The 12,887-nt window shown below is 41.3% G+C and overlaps 1 long non-coding RNA gene across 1 annotated transcript in view; it reads left to right on the top strand.

Moving 5' to 3' along the window:
- Positions 1-311: 311 nt before the first annotated feature.
- LOC135971653 (uncharacterized) overlaps positions 312-12,887 on the top strand; it is a 121,203-nt gene continuing 108,627 nt past the window's right edge. Inside the window, exon 1 of the long non-coding RNA XR_010587901.2 lies at positions 312-640. This is a non-coding gene — a long non-coding RNA (uncharacterized lncRNA). The remainder of the gene's footprint in view (positions 641-12,887) is intronic.

Here is a 12,887-nt window from a genome sequence, read left to right as displayed (position 1 = left end):
ATCTAGAAATCAGAACTTAATTCAAAGTAAGAAGAGCAAGACAATGATTTATTGCCCCCTTTTTTTTTTAATTGTCTAAGGTTGTTGTTGTTGTAGTTGCTGTTATTTTCATTGACAAACATGAAATTCTTCTGGTAACTGGTTCAGTTCTCCGACCTCGAAGCTGAGCGCATGACACAGGTTGGACCAATCATATTACCTCATTCCCTGAGCCACAGTGATTGGTGCAGAGAGGGGCACGTGGCCCAAGCTGGGTCAATCAGAATTGTTCCCTGGAGTTTGTTATACTCCAAGTATCAGGGAAAACAATCCTTCTTTCCTGGGTTGGTAAGGATGTGACCTCAGTCTCCAGCGTGTGCAGTAAAGGATTAACTTTGCCCTAAAGAGGTTTGGCCCTTTTGTCCCCAGCTGCAGGGCTGTAATTTCTAAGCCCTTGGAATGTTCTGCCTGTAGGAGTGTCTTTGTTTACTTGAGGCCTTGAGCAATGCCAGATAGTCTGTGCTAACAATGTAACTTTTGGTGGGGTCCTTGGCACATGTGGTACCACTCAAGCTCTAGAGGGGTTAGAGACTAAGGGTAGTCACGTGGATGAACAGAATGTCCGAATGGCCAGCTCCCAACTCTGGACAACAAAGCTTGGGTGAGTTTCCCTGGTTGGTAATATTCTGTGTGCATTGCTATATATCGTTGCTGGGAGAAATATATCATGTTCGCATTATCTGCTGAGAGGGAACTGAAACTCCATGCCTGGTATGTCCTAGACCCGGGCCTATGCACCTCCTCTCGTTGTTGATTCTAATCTGTACCCTTTCACTGCGATAAATCGTAACCATGAGTGTAATGGCTTTTCTGAGTTCTCTGAGTCCTACTAATAAATTATTAAACCTGAGGGTGGATTTGGGGACTTCCTGAGCATTTTCCAGAGCATGTATTTTCTTTTTAATTTTACTTTGACTTCCGGGATACATGTGCAGAACGTGCAGGTTTGTTACATAGGGATATGTGTGCCATGGTGGTTTGCTGTACCTATCAACCCATCACCTAGGTTTTAAGCCCCGCATGCATTAGCTATTTATCCTGAAAGCATCTGTTTCCTGCACTACTAGAGAAAGGCTGAGAGAGTGAAGCAAAGATGAGAGATAGTAGGATGGATGAATGGAAGGAGAGAGAAAGAGAGAGAGGGAGAAAGAAAGAGAAAGAATAGCATCATGGGTCTGGCTCTAATCCTTGAGCCTCCTGAGGGTGCATTATTTTCTTAGCTATTTCTTTGAATCTTTGCATTTTCTGAATATACATCCAATAATCCTCTCTCACTCCTTCAGATAGCTTACATTGCATTTCTGAAAACCTTTAACTGTATCATTTTAAAGTTTCAGTTATATTTAGCTAAAACCTATCATTTTTTACCCTTAGAGAAGTGAGTGTGGTTAAAGTAAAACCAGGACAAAATAAAGTCTTGTAAATATTTTTACAACTCTCAATAAAGTTATTGAAAATATATATTCATGTGAAGTGAATTAATCTAGAAATGTGGATGTCAACCTGACAGGCCATTTTAATCCCCAAGTTATTTCTGAAATGCTGTTAGAATAAGAGATTTGGAAACAGAACTTAGTATAGGTCTGCTGGTTTTATAATTTTTGTAAGAATTTTCTAATATATAATTTTCTATATCTTGAACTCTCAGAATAATATTACTTTTGTTAGGCAAGAGATAGAATTCCATTACTCTAAAAGACTAAAGCTAAACTATTGTGACGCTGCTCAAAGAGATTATTTAAACCCGAAGAGATTGTTTTAGAGAAAATTTTACATTATTCTACTACTAAATCCCAAGTATTAGCCCACAGAAGAAAGTTAACAAGTATATCCTCTATAAACTCTGTAAACATTTAGACAATTGCATTATCCACATTTTTCATTCTATTGATGGAAAATGGATCACACTTATTACATGCCTGATGCTAGCCTGGGAATTGCAATTGGATTTCCGTTACTGTATCAGAATTTCTTGGACTTTTTGGAAACAAAAAGGAACTTTCTTAATTTGATAAAGTATCTACAAATACTTAAAATGAAAAATCATATTTGATGCTGATGTGTCAGGAACATTTTCTATAAGGTGAAGAGTAAGACAATGAATTCCATTGTCTTATTACTCTGTCTAGGTCCTAGACAGTGCAATACACACAAAAAAAGAAATATAAACTATAATTATTGGAATGAAGAAACTGTCATGATTACAGGTAGTATAATTTTTTAATAAAAATTTTCAATGAATTTTGGCAACTTGATAGATATAAGGTTGATATATAAGTATCAATACATGTACCTGATTGTGTCCCTAAATATCAGCATGATCAATTAGAAAATGTATTCTTTAAAGGCTTCTGTGCCCAATAAGCACCAGGTATCAATGAGTAAATGTGAGAAATGAATGCCCTGTATGAAGAATATTGTACAACAGTGTCAAAAGACACAAAATGACACACAGATATTTTATTTTGTTTTTGAGATGGAGTTCCATTCTGTCACCCAGAATGGAATGCAGTGGGGCGGCCTCAGCTCAGTGCAACCTCTGCTTCCCAGGTTCAAGAGATTCTCCTGCCTCAGCCTCCCAAGTAGCTGGGATTACAGGCACACGCCACCATGCCTGGCTAATTTTTTTGTATTTTTAGTAGAGACTGGGTCTTGCCATGTTGACAAGGCTGGTCTCAAACTCCTGACCTCAGGTAATCTGCCCGCCTTGGCCTCCCAAAGAGCTGGGATTATAGCCATGAGCCACTGTACCTGGCCTTAGATATTTTATATATGGGAAGATTTATTTTCCTAAATAGATCAATAATCCCAAAAGTAATCTAAAACTTTAATTAAAACCCCAATAGAGATTTTTCTTCACAGAGCTAGTCAGTTCATGTGGAACTAGTTAATTCATCTGGAAGAATCAAGAGCCCCAAATAGCTCAACTTAGTGATTTTGAAGAGGAAGAGTAAAGAAAAAGCACAGCGCAGTTAGAGACTGATGTTAAAGTGATCATATTCAAGACAGTGTGCTGGTGGTACACTGGTAGAGAAATAAAGACTCCAGGAACAGACCTACAGAGATACGAGAATGGATAAGAGATAGTCTTACAGATCAGTGGGGGGAAATGGGCTTTCCATACAAAAAAGTAGATATAGATATCATATATGTATAAATAAAATAAACTTCAGATACTAACATTTGGAAGCAAACCTTTAACATTCTTAGACAGAAAAGGAAGAGAATATGTTTATGACATTATGAAAGGAAATAATTTTTAAACATATAAAAAGTATAAATCATAAGTCAATTAATAAATTTGATTAAATTCAATGTAATCTCTTCTATTAAAATTCTTTTCTTAGGTTGCATATACCCTAAAATATTTTTAAAATCCTACATCCTGGGAAAACATATTTTAATACTTACAAAAGAGTTCATATTATGAACGTAGAAATTCTACATGTTTATCAAAGACAAATAGTCAAAGAGAAAAATGAGCAGAAGTTAGGAAAGACCAGTCACAACAGAGGAAACCTGAAGCAACAATAAATGTTTGAAAAAAAATTCATCCCTCTCCCTTGCTTTGACATTAGGGAAATACAAATTAAAATGATGAAGATAGTGTTTCCAACGCATCAGAATGGCGAACAAAACAAAACGAAACAAAAACTCTGATAACACCAAATAACACCAAATATTGGGGAAAATGTGAGGAAAATGGAGCTTCATATACCACTTTAAGGGCTGTAAATTAGAACTGACACTCTGGAGAATGACTGACTCCATAATATGTAACAAAGCTGGAGATGTTCATCCACTATAACCAGCAATTGTACTTCCTTATTGTATTAGTCTGTTTTCACACTGCTGACAAAGACATACCCGAGACTGGGAAGGAAAAGAGGTTTAATTGAACTTACAGTTTCACCTGGCTGGGGAGGCCTCAGAATCATGATATGAGGTGAAAGGCACATCTTACATGGTGGCAGCAAGAGAAAATGAGGAAGGTGTAAAAGTGAAAACCCCTTACAAAACCATCAGATCTCGTGAGACTTATTTGCTACCACCAGAACATACTGATTAAAACCACATACTGATTAAAATTATTTCCCACCGCATCCCTCCCACAACATGTGGGAGTTAGGGGAGTACAATTCAAGATGAGACTCGGGTAGAGACACAGAGCCAAACCACATCACTTATATATACAGTAGAGAAAACTACACCATTATAGCTTGTGAGTGAATAACTGGAAACAAGCTAAATGTATGTCAATAGAGGAATTAATGAATATGGTATATTCCTGCAAGTAATACTATGCACCAGTCAGACTTAATAAGATAGAACTCTCTGTAGTTCATTGGCCTTCTATAGTCTCTATTCTGCCCTCCATCCTTTTACTATTAGTACATTGGCATCCTTTGGAGAATTGGCACTTGTGATTCCCTCTCTCAGGAAGATTCTTTCCCCAGAAATTGTTCTGGCTCATTTCTGTGCTTTGTTTTGTTTTCTGTTCTTACGTCATTTCCTTGGAAAGCCCTTGTGTGAAAATACTACAGAACATTGCACCTCCCCCATTCTTATCATCCCCTGACCTCCTAAATTTGTTCCCAGGTCTTCTTTTTGCCCTACAAGATTACAAGCTGCATGGTGGACAGCACTTTGTTTTGTTCAGTAAAGCATCTGAGTGATGCTGGATGTATTTGTTGAAGTGATACATAGACCCCTGTACACATTTGAAAGTTTATGTGCTCCCTTCACCTGCTCCTGGTACTCCCCCTCACTCAGATTACCTTGTAGAAATGGACCCAGCAGATCCTTCTTCCTACTGCACATCTTCTCACAGTACTAGAAAAGCAAGAGGAACGAAGAGCACAAGGGCAGCCTGTGAAAGTCTCCAACCTCCTTGCTTCCTCACAGCTTGCTCTCCTGGACCCTTCCACAAGGCTTCAGTAGGCATGGATGAATGTTCTATCCAGGACGAGGACTGTGTCTAGCTGGGGAGCACTGAAGGTTCCCTTCTCTGTGAGATGCCTGGCAAATGATACAGCAGCACCCCAAAATGAAAAGACTGTGCTCAGATCCCAGTGAATTTATCTGCCTCTTCTTGCACTTTCTGCAATATCATCTATGTTGGAAAACATCATTTAAAGCCACCATCTAGCTTAATGTTTACCTCCCAAGGGTTGGAAACGGATGGTTGTTAAGTCCTTCAGACAAGGTGATGTTCAACTGCTGCTCTTCTGGGAGGGATGCCATTTAGTGGGCTGCAGGGTGCTGACATAAACTGCATCCTGGGAGCCCGAAAGCCTTCAGTACCTCTCTACTGACCTGGGGTTTACCTTGTCTTCTCTGGGATAGGCTGGAAGTTTAATCTCCTCACTTCCTTAAATTATATGGCTAAATTTTTATTGAATTACTTTTGTCAGTGGAAAGACTACAGGCTTTGAAATCAAGTAGACCTGGGTTTGAATCATGGCCACATTACTTCCTAGCCATTCGACCTTGGGCAGGTTATTTAATTTCCCTTGATGCTCTCTTTCTTCACCTAAGTTAGAGGGGTTATAATATATCTTCTGTCTCTAGGTTTGGGTGTTGATATAATAAAATAGCAGATGTAAAGCACCATACTGCTCTAATGCGGATAGACAAAAAGCATATATTTTGACCTGGCTTAAATCCTACTTCTCTCTGTGGATGTCTAAATAATAATTTTTGTTTGTGTTGTTTTTGAGACAGGGTCGCATTCTGTTGCGCAGGCTGGAGTGCAGTGGCGCAATCATGGCTTACTGCAGCCTTGACCTCTCAGGCTCAAGTGATCCTCCTGCTTCAGCCTCCTAAATAACAAGGACTATAGGCATGCACCACCATGCAAGGCTAATTGTTTGTTATTTTGTAGAGACTGGGGTCTCCCTATGGCACCCAGGCTCGTCTTGAACTCCTGGGCTAAAGTGATCCTCTGGCCTCAGCCTCCCAAAGTTCTGAGATTACAGACCTGAGCCGCCTTGACTAGCAATAATTATTTTTGGTACAAATCACACATGACTACATTTTACTGAATTTCTTTTTTTTCCCACTAGCCTGGCGCTGTGAGTATTTTGTCTTTCCCCATTTAGCTTAGTGCGGCAAAGAAAGTAACAAGTGATGGTAATAATTGATACTGCTCACGTCTTCATGGAAATCTCCTTGCAACCAAATAACTTCCTTCCAGCCACATGTGTGAGCTAAATTTACTGAGTAAAAGAAGGACTAAGAATGAAACAAGATGGGAGGAGATTGTGCCTTTGGATATTGAATATCCTGACCTGGGAGAGTCTGAAACAAAAATTAAGCATTTAACTCTTCATTTTGGAGAATTTGCCCTAGCCAGCATCAGAATCATATTGATATACTTCTACTAAACATCAACACATCTGGAGACCCCTAATCCAAAATGATCACCTAACGGTAAATGAAAGACACCAGACAAAGCTTACTTCATTTTGATAAATAAGGACACCCTCAGTCATTAAAGGTTAATTTGAAATAAAACAACAAAAGCCTTACCCACCTCCCCATGTTTCAGAGTCTGTATGAAGAATGATCATGTTTACTATGTTCTTAAATTGGTTGTGTTCTCTTTTTATGTGAAATCTTCTCTGCTTGCTCTTCTGCCAGCCAGTGCAGTGAGGCAAGGGAAACTCACACAGGCTTAGGGGAGCTGGACCTGGGTTCAAGTCATGGCCCTGACGCATAATAGATGCATGACACCACCTACCTTTACCCATGTCGCAGCTTAGGAAACTGAAGCCCAGAGAAGTTAGTACTGGTCTTGCAAAAGTCTTCAAGGGATGGCTGGGCATGGTGGCTCACGCCTGTGATCCCAGCACTTTGGGAGACTGAGGTGGGTGGATCACGAGGTCAGGAGTTCAAGACCAGCCTGACCAACATGATGAAACCCCGTCTCTACTAAAAATACAAAAATTAGCTGGATGTAGTGGCCCATGCCTGTAATCCCAGCTACTCAGGAAGCTGAGGCAGGAGAATTGCTTGAACCCAGGAGGTGGAGGCTGTGGTGACTGTGGTGAGCCAACATTGCGCCACTGCATTCCAGCCTGGGCAACAGAGCAAGACTCCATCTCAAAAAAGAAAAAAAGTCTTCAGGGGATTAAACCAGATAATGATAATGTCTATAAAAAGTCTTGGTTGTAAGAGACTCCAAATAAATAGCTGCTGCTATTATTATTACTGCTCCTATCTACTCTTCTTCTTTCAGAAAACAATTGCGCAGGGCGTCACTCTCTTCCTCTCTATATATTAAGAAGCTAAGCAATGTAAATAGTCTAATTTAACACACTGTGCCAAGGACTGTGGATGCCCCAGAAATTAGAGATTTTAGTAATTTATTATTTTTAAGTGTTCTTGTGGGGTACATCAACATAGCTTTAGCTCGGTAAACCGGTTGGTTAACTTGTTTAACTCCCCAATCTTTATTCGTGGTTACTGCCATCCCTTGTACTTCTGACTTCAACTTGCTGTTTTCTACTTTCATACTTTTATATAGAAAATGTTCTCCTTTTGGCTAGGCACGGTGGCTGATGCCTGTAATCCCAGCACTTTGGGAGGCCAAGGTGGGCAGATCCCCTGAGGTTGGGAGTTTGAGACCAGCCTGACCAACATGGAGAAACCCCGTCTCTACTAAAAATACAAAATGAGCCGGGCATGGTGGCACATGCCTGTAATCCCAGCTACTAGGGAGGCTGAGGCAGGAGAATCACTTGAGCCTGGGAGGCAGAGGTTGCGGTGAGCCGAGATGGCACCATTGCACTCCAGCCTGGGCAACAAGAGCGAAACTCCATCTCAACAACACCAAAAAAAAAAAAAAAAAAAAAAAAAAATCCTCCTTTTTCAGGCAGTTCAGGTTCTTTATCTACAGATGCTGAAATCTAATCTTCTAAAGATAGTTTTCCATGATGTAATCATCATTCCTATACAGTGGTCATCAACTGGGGGTGGTTTTGCCTTGAGGGGACATTTGGCAATGTCTGGGGATATTTTTGGTTGTCACAAAGGAGAGAGGGCGTTGCTTGTGGCATCTCATGAGTGGAGGTTAGGGATACTGCCAAGTACCCTGCAGTGCATAGGACAGACCCCATAACAAAGAATCATCCATCTTCAAACTTTAGTAGTGTGGAGGTTGAGAAGTCCGGAGGTATAGTGACCCCAGACTTTTTCAACCAACCTCAGACATTTTGGGGAATGAAAAAATCACTCTTAACAATTAAGCAGAGACAGTGAGTGTAAACTGGGACTATTACTGGCACACAGGGATCTATGGCCCCCTATCTTGAGTTCCTTTTCTTTTGCACTGCTGAGATATTGCTCCAAAGCATATTATTAATTTGCCTTCTTGACTTGCTTATAGCTGTTCTCACCAATTAGACTCTTATGTAGCCCAAACCAGGCAGTGTGGCTTCTGCAACCTCCCCTTCTCCTTCTAGTGCTGTATACAGAGCGCCTACTTGATAAATCTTCTTGATTGACTGTGCTTATTTATAATCTCTGTTCACAATTGGGTCCTTGACAAAACCTACTATAAACTTTTCAACCATCAATTATATGATACATCAAAAAATGTGGGTGAAGTGATGGAGAAGAAATCAACAAGTACCATTGCTCATAATGTAGAGAAGATTCCACCTCTTACGATGTATAATTTGATGAAATATACTAAGCAAGGTGCAATCCCCTTAATTGGTACTCATTTAAATTACTCATGTTTACTGTAAATGTTCTTACTGCACAAGATGTGTTTCTATTGAATTAGATAAAATTTTATTGTTGAAAGAGTGGTTTATACATGTGAAATCCACAAAAATATATCAAGTTCTCCAAATTCTGCCCAGGATATGATGGGTGCACAATACATACTAGTTCCTTTTGCCTTCCCATTGCACAGGACACTTTAAACATAATTTTAAGCCATTTAATTTGGTTTCATATGTTTTTGAAATATTGATCTGAGGGGATATTAAAGTTACTGAGGTGGCTAAAATTGGCTGGTATGCTAAGGTTCTCACATAACCAAGTACCACAGCCTGGATGGCTTCAACAACATAAATTCATTGTTTTAAAGTTCTGGCGGATGTAAGTCACATTTAAGGTGTCGGCAGGGTTGGTTTCTCCTGATGGCTGTGAGGAAGGGAGCCGCTGGAGGCCTCTGTCCTTGACTTGAAGATGGTGGCTTTCTCCCTACATCTCTTTATATCATCAATGCATACATATCTCTGTTTCTAAATTTCCCCTTTTTATGAAAACAGCAATCATATTGGATTAGGGTACACCTTGGTGAACTTCTTTTAATTTGATTACATCTGCCAAGATCCTATCTCTAAATAAGCTCTTATAACTGGGGGGTTAGAAATTCAGCATATGAATTTTGGGGGAACACAATTCAACCCATAACAATTGGTAGTTAACAAATTGCCATAAACAGATTATAAGCTAAATTAAAATTTTGTAGAGAGAATAATTCTATATACCTTACTATATATAAAGAGAAAGTTGTGGAGTCACTACCATTTGGAATATAAATGATGAACTTGTGTTATTGTAAGCCACTGGAAAGTACATGATAGTCGTTGATCTTTAAAAACATTATAAAGAACTTTCCAGAGAAAATTACATGGATCAAAAATGTCAGCATCTTTCTTCTGAGCATGTGAACTCAAAATACTTTGCCTGCCTTTTAATTTAGTTTTTTCCCTCCCCAAATCTTTTGAGATGAATAAAGGACATGCTTTAGGTGACAAAACAGAGGTGCAAAAAATTGCAAGATCATTTGTTTCACACCATCTTCATTTTCCATCGTCAGAAAAATATTTGTCCTCTGTGCTTGCTTTATTGGAGGCATGTCTGCCTGACCGGTTAGAGCATGAATAAGATTATGGGATTCCACGTTTGTTGATCTTTAAGTGAATTGTATTCATGAAATAATCGGGGCGGAGGTGGGTCTTGAGGGAAGCCCAAGCATCTACCAGTCTGGGACTTGAGCCAAGTGAGAGCGCTGGCTTTTTTTCAATGTGAAAGAGACTAGATAGCTGCTGCCGTCTGCCTGCTATCTCAGGATGGGAGGAAGAAATTTAAAAAATGTATAAATTTGTATCTATATGTATTATATGAAATATAAAGTATTTCACATCTATTTGTCTGTCTGAAAAGAACGTTGGACAGGGGACTGGGTTCCAGTCCCCTCCTGCCACTAAACTTACTAAGTGATTTTAGGCAGGTCCCTTCACCTACTGGAACTGCTTTCTCAGCTGCACATTCAAAGTTTTAGCCTGGATGCGGGGCAAGGTCCCCAACAACCTGAGAACCTCATGAGGGAGAGTGTTCCAAGTATTCAAAGTGATTTTCATGTGGTTCATGGTAAGGATACATTGGTCTTCAAAGAACCTTAATTCTGTAACCTTGTCCCTAACATATTTAGTTACCTCTGTAAGACTTGTTTGGGGTGGGACTGGGAGCGGGGAGGGCAAGGAAGTGTCAGTGTTTTTAAAACAAAAGGAAGAGTTCTCCTCTGGCCTCCTGCAGACCTCCTCACCTTGCAGACCAGCTGCCTTTTGTGTCCCCCACCCCCACCCCTGAGTTTCCACTCCTGGAATAGGCATCAGCTCTACGGAGTTTTTATGCTGTGAACTCAAAATTTCCGGGGCAAAAATCTCTGCACCCAGGGTTTGCCCCTTCTGAACAGTTTCACTCATTCTTTGAGGAAGGGAAGTTAAAAAGATTGGGGTCGAGGCCCGGAGTATTTAAACAGAGGCCTCTTTATCTTCTTCCCCCCTACTACCGCAGGGCAGCCTCCGAACCTTATCAGAGTGTCATTAACAGGGACAGCTGCTGGTAAACAAGGAGGATGTCGACACCAGCGCCTCCGTCAACAGGAATTTTAACTTTAATCTGTCCCTTACTTAAAGAAACACTCCTCTTATTCTCTCTCTCTTCCTCCCTCCGTGGTGCATCATTTATTTATCTCCATCAACTTTCAGATAGAAGACTGGCATTAACTCCGGAAAGCCCACTGGGATAGAAAATTAATAAGGTGCTAGGGACATTCACCTTGGGTCAATTCGAGGGGACGCGGAGAAAAAGGGAACTTGCTGCGGAGTTCCCTGCTTAGCTGGAAACCGATCCTACATATTTATAAAGGTGAAACTGGAGGGCTGCCAAGCGCCTGCATTTAAGTGATTAACAAATGTTTCTCTTTAAGTGGACACCTCTTGTTCTAAATATATTTGACAAGAATGCAAAGAGTCATCTGGAGGGCAGAGAGGGCGAGCCCGGGCCTCCTCTCGCGAGGCGGACAGGCTGGCAGGCCCGGCTCCCTGCTCGGTGCCAGCCCGGTTCACCGTCGCCGGTGGGCAGGCTGCCAGAGCCAGCGGCTCCCCGCTGTTTAACGACAATGGATTTACTGCTTCTCTGCATATTGGTGTTATTTTGTATAAACAAGGTTAACACTCCTTTTAAATTAAATGCACCACCTGGTGACTGAGTGGGTGACCTTGCCAGCTCTCTTCACCTGGCTCGGGGAAGCTCAGGCTTTCGCTCCAATTTCAACCTGTGGCTCTCCTTGGAATTTCTTTTGCCTCTCATTTAAACAGAGCTCCTGGAGGAGGTTGGCCGGTGCCTTGCCCTCTGACCCCGCCGTAGGGGACGAGACCCGATGGAGGTACTAGGGGCCCCTGCGGCTGAGCCCGTGTCCAGGCACCTTCCACGTGGCGCAGGGCGGATCAAGGCTTGCCCGGGGCCAGCGCGGGGCTGCCGCCAGCACGAGAGCCTCGGGGACCGCCCTCCGCCGGCAGCCGGTGTCACCGGAGAGTGACAGACGGTCTGGTGGGCCCTGCCAAGGCAGCCCCTAAATAGAGATCTCCAGAGGGGGCAACACCATAAAAAAGGTTCTTTGTGTTTCACTCTAGCGTGGTATTGCTCTAATATAGAGCTCGGCACTTTCCCCACCCTCTAGGAATTCGAACACCTGGAAAAATTCTCCTGGCTTTACATTGGAGGAAATTTAATGGTGTAAACAAACTCTGCAGGGAACCCCCTTTGATTCGAGAAGGCAGTGATCTGCCGTGCAGCGCTGAGCCGAAGGGGCTTGGAAACGACTTTGCCTGAGAATGTCCATTCGGCAAACACTTTAAGGATGACTTGGAGTTGTTTAGAAAAATTTAGGTAGACAGCACCGTCTTGGAAGCATCTAGAAACTTCAACAGAAATAAGCTTCAGTTACTGGTTTAATTACAGACATCAACTTGCTAGTTCCTTGCTAACTGTCCATTTCACAATAGGGCAGAATTTTTCAGGGGTCTTTGCTGTGCTTCTATAGCTTGATGAATTGTAGACCGGTTTGTCAGCCTTATTTTAGCTCGGCAAATAAGGAAATCAGACCTGGGAAGGTGAAGTGACTTCCCCGAGGTCACCTGACCCAGAAGCCAAGACTCCAGGCCTGTAAGTTCTGTGTTGTTGATGCCCTTATTGTTTCCTGTGGAGTCCTGCTACCCACAAAGTAAGCTGTGAGCTGTAAGTATAGAGAGTTTTACTCTTAGCAGCATAGATATAGCTGGGTCAATAGCTTCTGCTTAGTTTTCTTAGTAGCTCAAATTGGAATGATGGAAATGTGTCTTTAAATAGGCAAAGTCATTCCAGTGAGTGATATAATTTTACTTGCTAGAATCCTAATAATTTTATTAAAAATAAGATATGGAATGTGGATTTATTCATACCTTTCAATGTTTGAGGTAGAATGTGTCCTTCTTTCCCAAAATCTATCTAATGAGTACATTTTCTGTGTGTGGTTGGGGGAAGAAACTGAAGACAACCTAACA

The sequence above is a fragment of the Macaca fascicularis genome, chromosome 7 (assembly GCF_037993035.2).
Source record: "Macaca fascicularis isolate 582-1 chromosome 7, T2T-MFA8v1.1".
In the NCBI taxonomy this organism is placed as follows: Eukaryota; Metazoa; Chordata; class Mammalia; order Primates; family Cercopithecidae; genus Macaca; species Macaca fascicularis.
Note: the sequence above shows the minus strand (reverse complement) of the source record. Positions and strands in the feature narration are given on the sequence as shown.